Source organism: Mandrillus leucophaeus, unplaced genomic scaffold, assembly GCF_000951045.1.
Source record: "Mandrillus leucophaeus isolate KB7577 unplaced genomic scaffold, Mleu.le_1.0 Scaffold329, whole genome shotgun sequence".
Classification (NCBI taxonomy): domain Eukaryota; kingdom Metazoa; phylum Chordata; class Mammalia; order Primates; family Cercopithecidae; genus Mandrillus; species Mandrillus leucophaeus.
In genome coordinates this window covers 2,211,303-2,229,429 of record NW_012103465.1, presented here as the reverse complement: position 1 = coordinate 2,229,429, position 18,127 = coordinate 2,211,303, and the positions used below count along the sequence as shown (strand labels likewise).

Sequence of the window (18,127 nt, the reverse complement as noted above, 5' to 3'; positions counted from 1 at the left end):
TTCCTCAGAATTTACATCTACCCTTGCTTTTGGCTTGATCAAAAATATTTCCTCACCCGTTGCATTTTGTAGTCTGTTTCTTACTCATTCTGTTATTCTGGGGGACTTTTAAGATGGTGTCTGGAAAAATTTAGGAATGGATCTGCCCAAAGATAGAAAGAAAGTGAAGAGTCTATGTTAGTCCCAGGTTTTTGCTTTTCTTTTCAAAGAAATATGAGAAAGCTTGCTAGTGTCTCTAACTCTGTGACAGTACCGTGAGCAGTCACCCTCAGTCACACCCATGACCTCTTTCTGAGGTAATGGTTCACCTTGTAGACCACCAGGTCTACTGTACCCAACCTGGACTGCAGATGTGCGCCTGACCCAAAGACAATCAATGCATGTGCTGGCCAGCAAAAAGCTCTTTCCCACATAGGATAAGATGCACCCATTGGATTCCTTCTCTGTGAATGATTTTCACTGAAAACCGGGAATAGGACCAGGCATGGGGTAGCAGGAACAGAAAATGAGAGAGAAATGAGAGACTATGAGAGACTGGAGAGAGACTATGTGTTATTTTCCTAAAGGAAAGGAACAATCAGGAAAACAAATGTTGATATTCTAAGGGGCTTTGGGAAATTTCTTAATATCTCCTACAGTCTTGGTACAGATCTGTATAATCATATGCATAAATGCTTTATGCCTGTTTAGTCGACCTTGGCACTAGGAGATGGAGGGTGTCTGGTTTCGCAGGTAGAGTTAAGAGCCACACACTGTTCCTAAGACTTTGATCTTTCTTTTGTTGTAAGAACTTCATTCTCCTCTTGAACAGACTCCCTCCCCCATGTCCTTTCTCTTGGGCATCCTCAGAAGGTTGCTCAGCTTCTCTGGGACACTGAAGGTGTCTGCCAGTTTTTCTCTTCTGTACCGGACCCTGTTGGTGATGTCTGCTTGCTCTGCCCTCTTGGCCCTTACCTGTGCTCTTGACAAGGCCCATCATATTGCCTTCCATTGTTGGTGACAACACCCGACTGTGGGTGCTGGTCAGTGCTCCAGGTATCAGGGTCTGCTACTCTGGCAGCTGATATATCTGGGAGCCCCCAACCCACAGCTTGCATTGTGTTCTCCAGAACTACAAGTGAACTGAAGATGCATCCTGTTCTTGTCTTCATAGGAAATAATTTCTCTCTTTTGTGTTACTCTGTCACATTATTCCAAAGAGGTACTGGGTCAGTTCCCACCAGCTCAAAGATGGTGTGAAAACAGATATTTCTGTTATGTTTTCAGGCTTATTCACATGTCCATGACTTTTGGGACTTGTAGAGAAGAAGGTTTTCCTGGGAGCAAACTCAGCAATAGAATAGTGTACTCAAAGCCACCTCCCCAGCCCTCCAATAACTGAGGCATTGTTTGGGACCAAACTCGTGGTGCTGACCACCTCCTTCTTTAGGATATGATTTAAAGGCCCCTTCCCAGCCCTTCCTGCAGACTGACTGATGGAGCCTTGAGCCTGCCAGTCACCCCAAACCAGCTGTACCTGAGTATCTCCTGGGAATCCAACCACAACTCAAGCCAGAACTGCTCCCCACCCTCACCCCACCTGCCTTAATTCTTAGAAAATACATAAAAAACTCAGTGTACCTCACCCTAATCTCCCACCTCAAAACTAAGAAAACTGGATTTCTTGCTCAACACTCTACAGTTCATACTTGAAAAAAAATTAATTCTGACAGAACCACCTCTGGCCCCTTTCCAAAGACGTAAAGTCTCACTGAAAGTGATTGGGAGGAAAGGAACAAATGAATGTTTAAAAGGATTAAAATGCAGGAGTTAAATTGGGACCTTGAGTGGGGCTATGGGAAGGGGAGGGACTGGAAAGCTGTGAATGCAGAGAGAACCGCAGCTGAGAGCATTGTGGCTCCGGGGGAGAAAAACCATTTTGGGTTCTTAGTAGAAGAATAGCCATTTCTTTTGATATTTCCAAGATTGCTACTCTTGGGGTTTGCGCTGTTTTTCACTGTACCTTTTTTTTTTCTTTTCAAGTAAGCCCTAATGACTTGGCGTCCTGACACATAGCTGCATTCTGCTCATAATAATGTGTACTTTCAAGTTTTTACTCAAACTCAATATAATTTCCTTTAGAAAAACGTTTTTGAGAAACACAGTATTAAATCAAGAAAGCCCTTGCTGCTTTTATTGTCACTAAAATCATATATTGTTTTCCAAAGAATACCGCCATTTGTTTATATTTCCCCACAGTTTTTGTTTTTGGGAGTTTTGTTTTGTTCTAGTGGCAGCTGAAGTGATTTTGAGTGTTTGCAGCATGATGTTAATTAACCAAATGTTTCAACCTGGAACTTTGAACACCTGGGCTTACATAAATTGCTCAGAATCAGTGTGGAAATCTTTGGAACAGTGGATGTAGAAGATGTGGGGTAAAACAGGTACTAGATGGTGAGGGGTTTTATGCTCTACTCATTCTTTAGGCAAAATAAAAACAGACGAGTAAGTGTCAGCCTCTTTGGGACAGTTGATTACCAGCAGCAATAGGCGTGTTTTCTATACTCATGGGTTAACCGGAAGCAGCTCTCAGAATCCATTTTAATGAAGATAGTTTAGGTTTAGTCTATGTTTGGCTGACAGTTAACCCTGTTCCCATTTCACCTCTCTATTCTGCTGACCCTTGGGCTTCATAATATTTATATCTTGTATACTTGCAAATGAAGAATCAAGGCTGGCCGTGGGAATGACTAGGGTGTCAGAGTGAAATTTTGGTATCCAAATCTCTCCACTCATCCTTCTTTCCTTCAGGAATCTCCTGACCAAGAGAATGTTGACTAAAGAAAAAAAAAAAAGCTTTTGAAATGACTAACATTAGTTCTATTCAGAAGTCTTATTGAGGATTGTAGATGAGGCCTGTACCTTGAGAATAGCTCTCTTGAGAGGTTCTGTCAGCACAGTTTCAGCCCACTGCATATATACAGGTGGTGGAGGTTCAGGACGTGCAAAACCACATCAAACTTGCCCAGAATTACGCTAAACCAGAGTCATATCAAAGTTTGGGCATAAGAGTATACCTAGATATAGATTACAGAAGCATAATCACTAAGACTGTCAGATATTATCTTGTGTGTAGAAAAAGGCAAGGACTAGGGTCATTTATGTTTTAAGGAAATAGTGACTCAAGCAAGAGACATGGGGGGTTATGTGCTCTATCTGGTTTTGTCTTCAGAACATCTTTCTGGAGAGCTTCACATTGTCAGAGAGTCAGGGACTTTGTGACATTAGGTTCCAGAGGAGCAGAAATGAAACATGGCATCTTACATTTGTTACTTTGTCTCACAAGAGCATAGGCAAACAAGAACCGTACTGACTAGGAAATGAAGCACCATTTTATGAATAATTGAGCAGGCACCTGATAACATCACAGAGACACACACACACTAAAAAGGGAGCTCCAGTGAGGCAGAATTGAGTCTCATTGGTGGTGCCCATGAAGTTAACCCAAGCTTTTTTCCACCAAGTCTAAGGTACAAAAACTAAAACAAATTGAGATAGTTGATTTGCCTAAAGCAAGGTTTCTCAAAAGCAGCATTAGTAACACTGGGGGCAAGATAGTTCTTTGAAGCAGAGGCTGTTCTGTGCACTGCAGGACATTTGGCAGTTTCCGTTATCTCTAGTTGGTAGAGGGAACTAGAGGCCAGTAGCGAACTCCCACTCACACCCCCTTGTTTTAACAACCAAAGATATCCCCAGTCATTGCTAGACATCCCCCGGGGCTTTTAATGAGCTTCCCAGGGATTCCCATGTGCAGTCATATTTGAGAAACAGTGTTTTAAAGAAGTACAGTCACTACTGGACATGGCCAAAATACCTGCCTTGCAGGTGTCCTGTGTAATGAACAGCTTCTTGATGGTACTCACTCCACATAACTATCTGTCACTTTTAAAGTTTAGCATGCATCAGAATCATGGGGTGGGGCAGGGTTAGAATGCTGAGAAAGAAATCTTTCTCATTCACTAGGTTTGGGGTGGGTCCTGACGTTTTGCATTTCCAAAAAGTTTCCAAGTGGTGCTGATGCTGCTAGACCAGGAGACCACCTTTGAGAACCACTGTTGATGACCTTCACTTCAACTCTTACCTAAAGAACAATGACCCAATTGACCCAGTTGACAGCACCACTCAAAGACTGTGGTAGAACAATCTACTGAACACCTCTTTCCATCGCCTGTTTTCATCTTTTCGGAGTGTTTTCTCCTTTTCTCCATCTTTTGTAACTCACTGCCCACTTAGTTCCACTGAAGGAACTCTGTCTTTATCGTCCACTTTAATCGTTCTCCAAAGTGCTGGGGGTTCCCGTTCAGATTTTTTCCATTCCTTCCATGTCTTTATTCATTGAATATTTTTCTTCATTTGCTAGCATTAAATATTTTAGGGAAAGATCTAAAATCTGGTTTTGTTGTTCAGATTGTCCTTATTTGGTGATATACCATCAGTGGGGATTTCTTCCTTTTCTATTGTAAATGTAGCATGCTGTAATAGTTTGTTATTGAAATAGGCTTTGGGAGTTCATTTAAAAACCTAACAACCATTTTCAAGCAATGAATTAATAATTTTTGACAGAAAACCTTTGTAACTAGGGGACAATGTAGCAGATTTTTTTTTTTTTAACCTTGTGAGGTAAAATGTTTTGTAATTTAGACATATTATTTAAAACCCTTTGACGTTTGCAAAACCCTTTGAAGACCAAGGCTGTGATTCACATGTCCCCATTTATATTTCTATTAAAATCACCACCCCTCCATAAATCAAGGTCTTAATGGGTAAATATTTGGCGAGTTAAGTACCAGGACTATGTAGGAGGCTTTCCTGCAGATGAGCAGAAGATGGAATTTCATTAAACGGTAGGTCTCAGTTACCCTCTGTTTGGAATCCACTGAAGCAGGGCTTCCCTTGGCTCTCCTTTTAAGACTCAAATCTTCCAGTTTTGGCCTCCACATTTGTGATGCACTGGCCCTGGGCTTGGCATTCACCCATTAGCCTTGCCGATCCTCCAATTTATACTGTGCACTTAAATTCTAAAATGATACTTTTGCTCCATCTGCTCCTAACTTGAGTGCCCTAACTCCTGTAATACTTGACCATTGTGACATTATATTGTAGTAGTCACTGAAAAACACTCAACATCTCCCAGACATTTCTATGACCCTAACAGAATCTGGACAGATTGTAGAGGAAAACACATGGATCTTAGAAAATATCATGGGAAAGAGCACTGGGCTGGGAGCCAGGCAGGCTCTGGGTCAGGCTCTGGCACTAAATAGTGGTGCTTCCTTGGACAAGTCACTTCTCTCACCTGGCCTCTATTTTTCTGGCCTAGAAAATTGATGGAGTTAGACGAGGTGGTCTGTAAGCTCCTTTTTGAGGCTGCCATCCTGTGGCTGTGAAGTTTTGTATTTTGTGGGCTGGAGACCCACCAGAGCATCCTGTTTCTGAGAAGCACAGGCCTTTTCCACATAGCTCACAGAGAATACATTGTCTGGAAGAGAGAGAGAGAGGTGCTTGGTTACCTATAGAGAATGTTTGGTGGCTTCTCTGTTTTGCTCTTCAGTGGCTAGATAATACTGCATTGGGCAGCAGGGAAGAATAATTTTTTTTCAGTGAAGTCTTCAAATTTTGGTCCTCGGCACCAATTACGTAATATATGCAGAAATACCTTTATGAATAAATATGTGGGACCCTCTCCAGAGAATAACCAGATGTCCTATTAAATTCCATATGAAGTGGGTAGAGTGTGGAACCACCCTAGGTATGAAAAGAGTCCTTAAAGTGTTCCCAAAGGGCAGGCTTATAGCAACGTATGGTGCCCAAGCTTATTACATTGGTTTTCTTTTTTTATTCTCCCTCCTCAAGTTTGTAAGAGATGGATGATTCCTATTGTTGTGGCAAGCTGTTCAGCTTTACCCTATGGTTCACAGTGAAAGAAGACATGGAGTGGGCAGGCAGTTCCTCAATTGGGGAAATTAGGCTTCCTTGGAGGTCACTGGGGGCAAAGGTGATCAGAGTTATGAGGAGCCCAGTCTGTGATCTTCATGATGTTTCTGCAGACAGAGATACTTGAATGCATAGTGTTGAATGCATTTAAAGGCTGGATTCACACATTTAAGAAATCAGGATTAAGGAAGCTGCACACTTGTAAACTTTGAAGAAAACAATGAAGAAAGAATACTGGAGAATTGAATGCATGTGGCCAAATTATGTCACTCACCAAAGGGCCGGTCATCATCTTTTATAACATGCTAGCATGGTGGTTTGCAGAATGTATTCTCATGCCCACTTTCAGGATAAAAACATTAAAGAGACATGCCCAGGAAATTCCTTTTCCTTTTAATCAGGATAAAGCGGCCTGTTGAGGCCTGGGAAAGTGTATTGGATTTCACCTTTGATCTCCCATACGTCAGTCTCTTTACAAGTGGTCATTTCTCTGAAAGGTACAAGCTGGGACTATTTGGCATTGAGTTCCAGAACGGCCTTTATCATCTTGATGACAATTTTTCCAGTTTCGTTAACAGTTTATTCAGTTGTAAAACTACAGTGACTCATGTAATTAGAGGTTTCCCTCTGTGTCAACAGAGAGGATTTTTGGAACCTGGTAACAAGTTGGACAACTTTCCTACCACACTTCAAAAGAAGTAGTCAATCATGGGATAATATTTTTAGAATGTCAAAACTGGAATATGGCTGGCTGCTAATCATCCACGAATAAAACCCTTGATTAATTACAAACAAATTAATCCAAGAGTGACAAAATTTACTTGGGCCTCATTGAAGTTTTACCAGGTTGCTTCCTCCAAGCCAGGTGAACAGGAAGAGGGGAAAGATGTTATTCTTCCTCGTTAAAGTTCCACTTAAATAAATAAAAACAAAAACACTCTGAACTCACAAAGACAGATGGGCTATCTTGTAAAACATTTTATCCAATGAAGTGACTTTTTTTTTTTTTTTTTTTTTGCCCTTCCTGGATTTTGTATCTCCCCTGAATGTGGGCAGCTGAAAAGTGTGTATAAAATATTCCTTCAGGAAAACACCAAAGTGAAATTTCTCCACAGCTGTCATAATAATAGTTCATTAAATAAAATGGTGTATTAAAAAAAACACTTGAACATTTCATAAGTAACTCTTGGAGAGATACTGCAAATTAATGAAGTGACCATAAGGGCACGATGACAATCTGAGGTTTGAAATTCAAGAGAATTGTGACTACGAGTCTGTTGGCAAGGTTAGTATCTATTTTTCTGTTCCTGAGAAGTTTATCTCCTAGTGCTTAGATCATGGATTAAAATGATGCCTGGGCCTGTGAAAGTTCCCCCAGGATTTATTCTCTGTGTGTGTGTGTGTGTGTGTGTGTGTGTGTGTGTTGTGTGCGCACACGTGTGTCCACTGCAGCACTCAGCATGGAACTTGGCTTGTGGGGTATTCTCAACTGATGTATTTATAAAACATGTGTATAATGTTTATTATATGCCAATCCTTGTTCAGGTAAAAACGTAGCTAATTTAATCTCATGATAACCTATCAGATATTCACTTTTACCATCCTATTTTACAGATGAGAAAACTGAGTCACGGAGGGGTTAGTAACTTGCCTGTGGTCACAAAGCTAGGAAGTGACAGAATTAGAATGCAAGTCCTAAGCTTTGGTTTAGGTATCCATGATCTAGGCTCCTGTGCTATGATGCCTCTCTCAAGAAATCTTTCTTGAAATGAAGTTAACAGCTTTGTCTATGAAGAGTTTATAAAGCAAGTTCACATGTCATTTCATTTAGTCTTCATAGTATTCAGTAAGGAAGGTAAAGCTATTCCCATTTTCAGATGGGGAAAACTGGTGCTCAGAGAGTGGGGTGATTTTGCTCAAGTCACCTTCCCTTGTAAATTATACGGCAAAGGTTAGAACATGGACACCCCTGTCTTCAGCTCTGGCTCTCTTTTTGCCATAGCTGCAGTGGGGTAGTAACTTTGATAGGACTAAGAATCCTCTGCAGTCTGCCCCTTTTATTTTTAGACCCTCTACTGGTCTTTATTTCTCCTGGAGATCAGTAGTTATACTCAAACGCAAGGAGTAGGGAGGGATTTTGGTATCAATGAGTCCTCCAAACACCGGCTTTCCTGAAGTTCCTCCTGGTAGATCACCCACAGTTTTTTCTCCCACCTCTGTCCTATCAACAACTAGTAATCACTATGGTGGGAATGAATTTGGGAGTCAAAGTTCAAGGAAAAAATTCTCAGGTAATGTGCCGTTTGCTGGGCGCCTATTTAGTATGTGAGTCTCAGTGCTTAAGGCTGCAGGTCTTCACAGTAGCCTCTCTGGTTTCCTCTAGCACTCTTGGAGTCTCAGGGAGCAAACTGTTTTCTGGTTTGAGTCTTATATCCTCCCATTTTGGCTATTGATAGAAACTGTTACCAATTTGGGCTGAGTTCTCTACTTCTTTCCCAACAGGAGTCTTGCTTTCAATTCAAGTTGTCAATCATTTTTCAAAAACCCACTCTTTATTTATACATCTGTTTATTCATATCCTATCTTGTTCTACAGAAATTAAGGGAAGTAGAGAAAAGTGAAACTACAAGTATAAAGTAGAAAATAAAGATTAGAGAGGATTGAAATTAGAGTAGGGCAAGGCCTGAGAGAAAAAAAAAAAAGATTTGATTTCTGTTTTCTTAGCCAGAAAAAACAAAACAGAGAAACAACAGAAACCAAATGTAAAATGCAGTGCAGCCCAGAATTTTTGTTGCCGCTGAGGAGTTAAAAAAGTCTTCAAACTCTGAAGGAAAATCCTCACTTGGGACTTTTTTCAGATGGTAATTCCCTGTGAAAAGCACTGAGGTCTTAAAGATGACCTTGAATCTTTCAGCATAGCAAGGAATCAGGCAAATTGAAACCTGTAGAATAAACTCCAGGCAGCTCAAGGCCAAATCAGCTGATATAGGAGCATGTAGGAAAGAAGGATTCATTCTGACAGAGGGATCTGGGCAGGCAGCAAGAGGTTCCACCTGAGTGACCCTGGAGTGAATGGATAGATTTTGACTGAAAGAGTGAAGACATGAGCATTCCAGTCCCAGGAGGTGAAGGAGCAATGGTCAAAGTTGTGGGCTTGCATTTGCGTGGGGCAGGGATCCAATCATTTGGGTCAAGTACAGGAAGACCGATGTGGTGGAAGGCAAGACAGGAAGGAAGGTTAGTATGAGTCTGTGCCTTCTAGGAAGCTGGATAGTTTCTGAGGAGGGGACATCCCTGACCTGTGCTTTCGGAAGCTTATTCTGGCACCAGGTGGAGGATGTATAACAGAAACGAGAGTTATATGGAGGAGATGAGTTAGGGCACTGCTGCAGTAACAGAGAAGAGAAGTGTCTAGAGCCTCAGCTAGGCTACTGGCAGGGGGAAGGGAAAGCAGAAAATGGAGAATCCGTGGGAGCTAAAGTTAAAGAATTTGGCCAGATGTGGAAATTTAAGTAGGAGACAGATAGAAGGTGGAATAGAAGATAGGTAAGAGGTAGCTTTGGAATATTATGGGGTTGTCAAACATGCAGGGATCCAGTTGGACCTTCCAGAGCCTTCTGTTTTTGCTGCAGTATCATACACTGGTCAAGAGTTTTACTTTAGTTAACTAGACCTGGTTTTGAGTCATGGCTCACTCTCTGTAGGATCTTCTAACAAGTAATCCAAGTCTTAATGTTTCACCTATAAAATGGAAATAACATCTGCCATAAATGTTATAGTGGAGATGAAATGAAAACGTGCACATTTGGAAACTGCTTAGCACTCTGTACAGCTGTAGTAAGTGGTCTTGTTGAGATTATTTCTACTCCTAGTACTTTTAGGCTAGTGTTGCTGCTGCTTTTCGTGTTTCTGCTTTATTGTCTCATCTGCAATTCTTCTATCAGGAGCAAACATATTCAGAAACTCCATGTCCTGGCTCACCTGGCAATAATAGTACACATAGCGTGGTGAAGTCAGGCACCCTCTTGCTACTACAAGAGTAGGTGAAGTAACGAAGATTCCCCCCGCCACACACACACACACACACACACACACACACACTTGTGTTTTGGTTCCCTTCACCACTCACCCTCTGAAGAAGAAGGTAATTCTAAGACACCAAGTGACATTCAAGTTCTGAAGGCAAGATTCCATACTCTAGGATGTGAGGAATTGTACTGTTGAACTCTTCCCCCAAGAAGTGCTCAGGTTGAGGTTAAAGGACTCCTAAGGGCAGAAAGGCAGATACTGTAGAAAAAGAGAGTTCCTATGATCCTGGCGTCATGTGGCTCCCCAAACAATTTCTTGAAGACTTGTAAATGTGACAGTCTGCAAAAGCAGCAGTGAAAGTGACAACTGGGAAAAATTGTGATACCGCTTTCTGTGAATCCCCGAGGACAGCCAACACAAAAGGGTCCCTGAAGGGTCAGTGAATTGTTATAACATTCCTAATTATCAGATGTTGTGGGCTGAGCTTCTTATTGGGAAATTCTCTCCTTAGTTAACATGTCCCTTCTCTGAACATGCTTACAGGTCTCTGCTAATTCAAGAAACAAGGGGGAAAACATACCAAGAGTTCTGGTTTAATTGAAAATATAATAATTAGGTTATGGAATCCTGCTTTTGATTATAGAAACAGACTTTTTTTTTCTGTTTCTAACTTGTTTTCTGTTGGTATTATGCCTTGATAGAATTAATAAAGTTTCTGGGGATCTGTTACGACTTTTTTTGAGACAAGGTGCTACTCTGTTGCCTAGGTTGGAGCACAACTGGTGTGATCACAGCTCACTAAGACTTGACCTCCTGGGCTCAAGCAATCCTCTTACATCAACCTCCTGAATAATTGGGACTGCAGACATGCACCACCATGTCCAGGCAACTTTTTTACTTTTTTTTCTAATAGAGATGTGGTCTCACAATGTTGCCTAGGCTGTTCTTGAATTTCTGAGCTCAAGAAATCGTCCTGCCTCAGCCTCCCAAAGTGCTAGAATTATAGTATTACAGTTTTTAAAAAACCTTATGGCTTAATCTGAACCCAGAAATGCAGATAGGACCTATCTCATTCTAGTTTTTTTTTTATCCTTCGCCTATGTTTTTGGGGCACTTTAACAAATCCTTGTGTTGCCATGTGCATGAGTGGGATTTTAGTTCATCTTAAATAGCTGACATTCATTTAAGGAGTTAGTAGTCTCTGGATACAGTGTCACCCTTTGATTTGGACAAAATGGATGCCTATTTTAGTACCTGCCCTTGAACTTGAATGTGCATAGGAATCACCTAGAGATTTTGATTGAATAGGTCCAGGGTGGAGCCTGGGATTCTCCATTTCCAGGAAGCTCCCAAGGGGGAGTCCATGCTCCTATTTGAAAAACACTTTAAGGAGCATAGCTTTGAAGGGCCCTATTCTCCTTTTCCCATGAGACCAGGAGTCTGCAAGTCCAAGGAGGTGTGGCTCCTTCAGCCTGTGCTTCCTCCTTCTAGACCTTTCTGTGGATATTTGGGGCCTTAAAATTCTCTGCCCAAATGGCCTGGAGCCTTCTTCTAGGGTCTTCTCTGGCTTTTTCTTTAGTTCCATCTTCCTGAAGTGGGTGCGTTGCAGCCTTAAGGGATGACCAAGGGACAGCTGTTTTGGGTGAGGAAGCAACACCCTTCATGCTATAAGATAGATTTTAGGGTGGAAAGAGAAAGGGTCAAGTCGGGTATGGGAAGCTTTCCCAGCACTGTGCCAATCTGGTGCAGAACTCAGAAGTTCAAGAATTCTCAATTCCGGCTGGGCACAGTGGCTCACACCTGTAATCCCAGTACTTGGGGAGGCTGAGGCGGGCGGATCACGAGGTCAGGAGATTGAGACCATCCTGGCTAACCTGGTGAAACCCCACCTCTACTAAAAAACAAAAAAAATTAGCCAGGCGTGGTGGCGGGCACCTGTAGTCCCAGCTATTTGGGAGGCTGAGGCAGGAGAATAGCGTGAACCCAGGAGGCAGAGCTTGCAGTGAGCCTAGATCGCGCCACTGTCTTGAAAATGTTGAAGCATGTCTGAGTGAAATCTTGTATTCCTTTGTCACTTGACACTTTGCATACGTTTTCCTTGATGCACATTAAAAATACTCAAATTTGTTAGGCTGCTACATGATATACAGCTCTACACTTTCAGTTTGTTTTATTAGCCATTCTGCCATTTCTAAATATATTTGTCAGCTGACAGCTTCTTTTAAAAATAATATTTAAAAAAAATACATAAAACAATATAAAATTTTGAAAAAAGCATTCTATGAAGAAGAAAGTGAGATGATACGCTTTTGCATTTTGTAATTTTTGTAGACTTGTGTGAAAGTTGGTTCTTGGTGATTACACTGCTAAGGACCGAAGTTCCTAGCTGAAATGCAGATTTTAGAACCAATTCTAAGAAACTTGGGAAGGAGTGAAGGGTCTTCTGCTGAAACCAGCCCCTCTTGCTTTGCCTTAAGTGTTCACCTGCATTTTTGAAACCTCCTCCTGTGTGTAGTGAACGTTCTTCTGTGGTTTCAGGGTTTTCACAACCATACATCAGGCAGGCTGCACAGGACTGAAGGCACTTAGATCTGCCAGACGGTGTGTCTCACCTGGTGTCCCTTGTTGTGCAGGGCTGTTCAGGCTGCCTTTGTCTGACCTCCTGATCCCTGTATCCTACCTGCCTAGGCTAAAAGGACCTCCTGGGCGCCTTTGATTTTGCTCAGCCTAACCTCCTATCTGTCTAGACTCTTGCTATCTGCTAGGTTTTTCCTGGCTAGCCAGAGTCTAGGCTCCTTGACCTGTATATATTGGCATGAAAAAATGAGGGTTTGAAAAGAATGATTTAAAGACAAGGGTTTAAAAGAACCTTTATTGTATTGCCAAAGAGAGAGGGACTGGAACCATTGGAACAATTTCTAATTGACCTCTCAGTTGCATTGCTTGACTGTTCTGTCATCACCTTTATACTTCTAGGAGTATATTTTTCCTTTGGTACCTATGAGCAGTGTCTTTTTCCCCATCTTTTTGGTTTTTATTTATCTTTCTTGACATTTTAAGAATGGAAGTGAAATGCACATGGCATAAAATTAATCGTTTTTAAGTCTGTAGTTTGGTGGCATTCAGTACATTTGCAATGTTGTGCAACCGTCACTTATATCATGTTTTAAAACATTATAATCACCCTAAAATAAATCTACCATCAATCAGTAGTTCTCCCTTCTTACCGCCTCTCAGCCCCCAGGCAACCACCAATCTGCTTTTTGTCTCTATGTACTTGCATTTTATGGGCATTTCATATAAATGGAATCATGTATTATGTAACCTTTTGTGTCTGGCTTCTTCCACTTAGCATGTATTCAAGGTTCATCCACACTGCAGTATGTATCAGTGCCTCATTCCTTTTTTATAACTGAATAATATTCCATTGCATGTACATATCACATTTTGTTTACCTGTTCGTTCATCTGTTGATAGAAATTTGGGTTATTTCCACATTTTGACTATTGTAAATAGTACTTCTGTAAAGTATTTGTTTGAGTACCATTTTCACTTCTTTTGGGTGTAATATCTAGGAGCAGAATTGTTGGGTCATATAGTAATTCTATTTAACTTTTTGAAGAACTTCCAAAATGTTTTCCATAGTAGCCGCACCATTTTACATTCCTACCAGCAGTGCACTAATGTTCAAATTTCTCCATTTCCTGGCCAACACTTGTTATTTTCCATTTTTTTGGTAGTCCTCCTGGTGGTTGTGTTATCTATTGTGGTTTCGCTTTGGATTTCCCTAATGACTAATGATGCTGAGCATCTTTTTGAGCAGCTTTTGATAATGTCAGCACATGATGCTATGATGTCAGTGACTAAGATTCATTACATTGTAGAATATTTGAAAAGCAGACAACTCAGCATTTCTGTCTTCATCCGAGTGTCCTGTACTCTTTGTTGACCTCTCAGCGAGTAATGTGAAGTTGCAGTCATGCCATCAACAATGATGGGGTCAAAGGTGCAAGAACACACTGGGGAACAGACAGTCTCTTCAATAAATGGTGCTGGGAAAACTGGATACCCATATGCAGAAGAATGAAACTTGACCCTTATCTGTCACCATGTATGAAATTCAAATCAAAATGGCTTAAAGACTTAAATCTAAGACCTTAAACCATGAAACCACTACAAGAAAACATGGGGGAAAATCTCCAGGACACTGGTCTGGGCAGAGATTTCTTGAGCAGTACCCCACAAAACACAGGCAACCGAAGCAAAGATGGACAAATGAGATCATATCAAGTTAAAAAGCTTCTGTACAGCAACCAACAAGTGAAGAGACAACTCACAGAATGGGAGAAAATATTTTAAACTACCCATCTGACAAGGGATTAACTACCAGAATATATAAGGAACTCAAATAACTCTCTAGGAAAAAAATATAATAATCCAGTCAAAAAATGGGCAAAAGATTTGAATAGACAGTTCTCAAAAGAAGACATACAAATGGCAAACAGGCATATGAAAAGGTACTCAACATCATTGATCAGCAGAGAAATGCAAATGAAAACTACAATGAGATATCATCTCACCCTAGTTAAAATGGCTTATATCCAAAAGACAGGCAATAACAAATTCTGGTGAGGATGTGGAGAAAAAGGACCCATCATACACTGTCGGTGGAAATGTAAATTAGTACAGCCGCTATGGAGAACAGTTTGGAGATTCCTCAAAAAAACAAAAATTGAGCCACTGCAAGATCCAGCTATCAATGCCACTGCTGGATATACCCAAAAGAAAGGAAATCAGTATATTGAAGAGATACCTGCACTGCTATGTTTGTTGCAGCACTGTTTACAACAGCTAAGATTTGGAAGCAACCTAAGTGTCCATCAGCAGATGAATGGGTAAAGAAAATGTGGTGTATATACACAATGGGATACTATTCAGCCATAAAAAAGAATGAGATCCAGTCATTTGCATCAACATAGATGGAACTGGAGACCATTTTGCTAAGTGAAATAAGCCAGGCACAGAAAGACAAACACTACATGTTCTCACTTATTTGTGGGATCTAAAAATCAATACAATTGAGCCCATGGAAACGGAGAACAGAAGGATGGTTACCATAGGCCGAGAAGGGTGGTTGGGGGCTTGGGAGGGGGACAGGCAGGGATGGTTAATGGGTACAAAATATAGAAAGAATGCATAAGACCTACTATTCGATGGCACCACGGTGTCACCATAGTCAATAATAACTTAATTGTACATTTTTAAATAACTTAAAGTTTAATTGGATTATTTGTAGCTGGAAGGATAAATGCTCAAGGGATTGGATAACACATTCTCCATGATGTGCTTATTTCATATTACATCCCTGTATCAATGCACCTCATGTACCCCATAAATATATACACCTACCATGAACCCACAAAAATGTTTAAAAAATGGTGGGGAGCACCCATTTTTGTCTAGGGGGAGGAAAAGGTCTGATGGAATTTCTAATCCTGAAGGGCAAATATTGTTACATTTGACTAGATGAGAATTTCCAAAGTTAGTTTTCTAAGGGTTCCAAGGGTTTCAAAGGTAGTTTTTAAGTTATTGAGGAGGCTATCAGTGAGGTTTAAGACTTAGATGTATTTGGGGGGAAATTACTGGTTTGTATTTTAAGCTTGGGCAATGGAAACTACTTTTAGAATGAGATCTTTTTTTCTTTTTTCTACAAAATACACTTCCTTCTTCATCATCATCTTGGAGTAATATGTCTACTTCTCCATCAAGGACCACACAGACAGCACATATGATGCATCTTACCATCTGAATGTGTAAGATTTCTCTGCTTGTTCGACAGTGTTTACATAAGGAATAAGAGAAAGGAGGGAACCTAACAGTCCTGGCAATATTTATTACCTTTATTATCTTCTTTGCTATCAATGTATATATTTCTTTTTATAATTTATTATGTCTTTGACTTAGCTAATTAGCTGCAAATTCATATAAAATGTTCTGTGTTTCCATTTGCCATTTGTATGAGCAGATCTAATTAAAATCTTACTTAACTCAAAAGCAGGCAAAAGTGATCTATAGTGTTGGGATTCATTTAAGGAATTAGGGTTGGAAAAAAATGGCTGTAATTGGGCACAGGGGGCTCCTGGAAGGCTGCCCCCTGTGCCCAATTTTGATCTAGGCTACACAGGTATGTCACTTTGTGAAAATTCAGTGAGCTTTACCTTGATGATTTATACTCTTTTCTATATGAATGTTATACTTCAATAACCATTTTACTGAAAAATAAAAAGAGAAAAGCCCTGTTTCCTTCTCAGTGTCCTATATGCTCTTGATTTTAATATAAAGGCTGCATGATTTGAGAAAATGGGAAATCCTTTGGTCCCAAGAAGAGAAGGAAACAAGAGGATTGGTGTTTTATTAAGTAGCTCTTTATGAAGTAATGCATTATGCTAGATGTCTTACAAAATGAATGATCTCATTTGATCTTCACAGAAATCCTGTGAAGTGATGTATGTTATCACCATGGTGCAGATGGAGAAACTGAGGCCCAGAAAATTTAAGATTCTTAGGCTCCTATATGTGCATTGGAGTCAGGAATGAACCCTAGAAATTGTCTAGCTTCAAAATTCTCTATGACACATGGTGTCTTTGTGACCTGGTTGATGTTTAATTACTATTTATTTAAAGGATGAATGAGTTACAGGAAGATAAGTACTATGCTGCCACTGTAGTGGATCCGGGTTGCGCTGATTTGGTCTGGCATACATCTTTGCATACAGGTCCCTTGGAATGGACTTGACAGGACTCTCACCCACTATGTTCTCCCTTGATCAAGGCTCTGAGCTGGCCTTCAGTTGGACAAGACTAAGGGGGCTTAAGAGCCACTGACAGATTGATGGCCTATTAGTTGGAGCATACCTCTCCTACGAGGGTTCCGCCAGGGCTGTCTGTTCTCATTTAGAGACAGGTGTCTGAATGCCTCGTCTGCCTAGAAGCTGGCAGAAATAATGGACTGGTTAGGAGGCTGGAGAGAACAGGATTCTAGAGAGCTGTCAAATGTGATTGCTGAAATGATTTCAATATGAGCTTATCAGACTGTTTAGGAACAGAGAACAAGCACAGTACATGTTATTTATGGCATTCACACTCTTGCAGCTAGAAACAAAATATAGCATGTTCCAGGCTCAGATTTAAATTAGAATATTCTGGCATGCATGCGCAGATTAACTGAACAATAGATTTGGGAGAAAAAAAGAGCCTCAAACCTTTTGGGTTGAGGGGGGGAATATGTCTAATTTTACAGTGCACTTTGAAAATGTTTCAATCCTCAAATGAACTGGTTGTCCTTTACCAAATCTGGGAATGAGAAAAGCATCCTAGTGTATCCAATTGTGAACTGTTTTAGCAAAACTCCTGCTGTGAGTAACTGCTAAATTACAATGTTTGTGAATTACATTGTCTTCTTGTGGCTTAAAGACCTGGTTGGATGGATCTTTCAAAATCTTCTGGAATCATTGTAGTGACTCTGAAATGGCTAAGCATTGTTCAGTTAAATAAGTGTATACTTTTAACCAGGTTACTAACATTGCATCCCAGTGGATTGTTAACTACTGTGTGAGTGGAACTGATTACAGTGCAGTCAGTCAGGTTGTGTTTGTGTCCAAAGGTTTGGCTCACATTTATTGCTGAGAGAAAGATGGGGCAGGGTTGAAATGTAAAGAATCCCCATTGCTATCTCCCTCTCCCTCTCCCACATGTGCCTTTAAATCGTGAGACTCCATGGAATTCAGTGTCAGACAGTCCTAGGTTTGACTCCAGCCCCACCTCTTCTCAGCTTTATAAGTTTTATCTTTGTTTCTCTCTTTTCATCTATAAGAGAGTAACACGACCTTCTTGAAAGGATAGTGTGAGGATTAAATGGATCATATTTACAGTGTTTGGCCCATAAAAGTTAATTTCATCACTTTTACCTCCTTTTCTCCTGATAATTTGAGTGGATAAAATGATATTGGTAAAAGTGCTTTAATGCATATCTTAAAAATAGTCCAATAAATATGCTTAAAGAAAAGAAATGTCAAAATATCTACTAGTTAGGTTTAGAAGTATATTATTTATCACAAAATGATCT

At 40.5% G+C, this 18,127-nt stretch overlaps 1 protein-coding gene across 2 annotated transcripts in view; it reads left to right on the top strand.

Moving 5' to 3' along the window:
* Window positions 1-18,127, top strand: part of GLIS3 (GLIS family zinc finger 3) — a 489,017-nt gene that overhangs the window by 251,682 nt on the left and 219,208 nt on the right. The gene's annotated exons all lie outside the window — the stretch shown is intronic.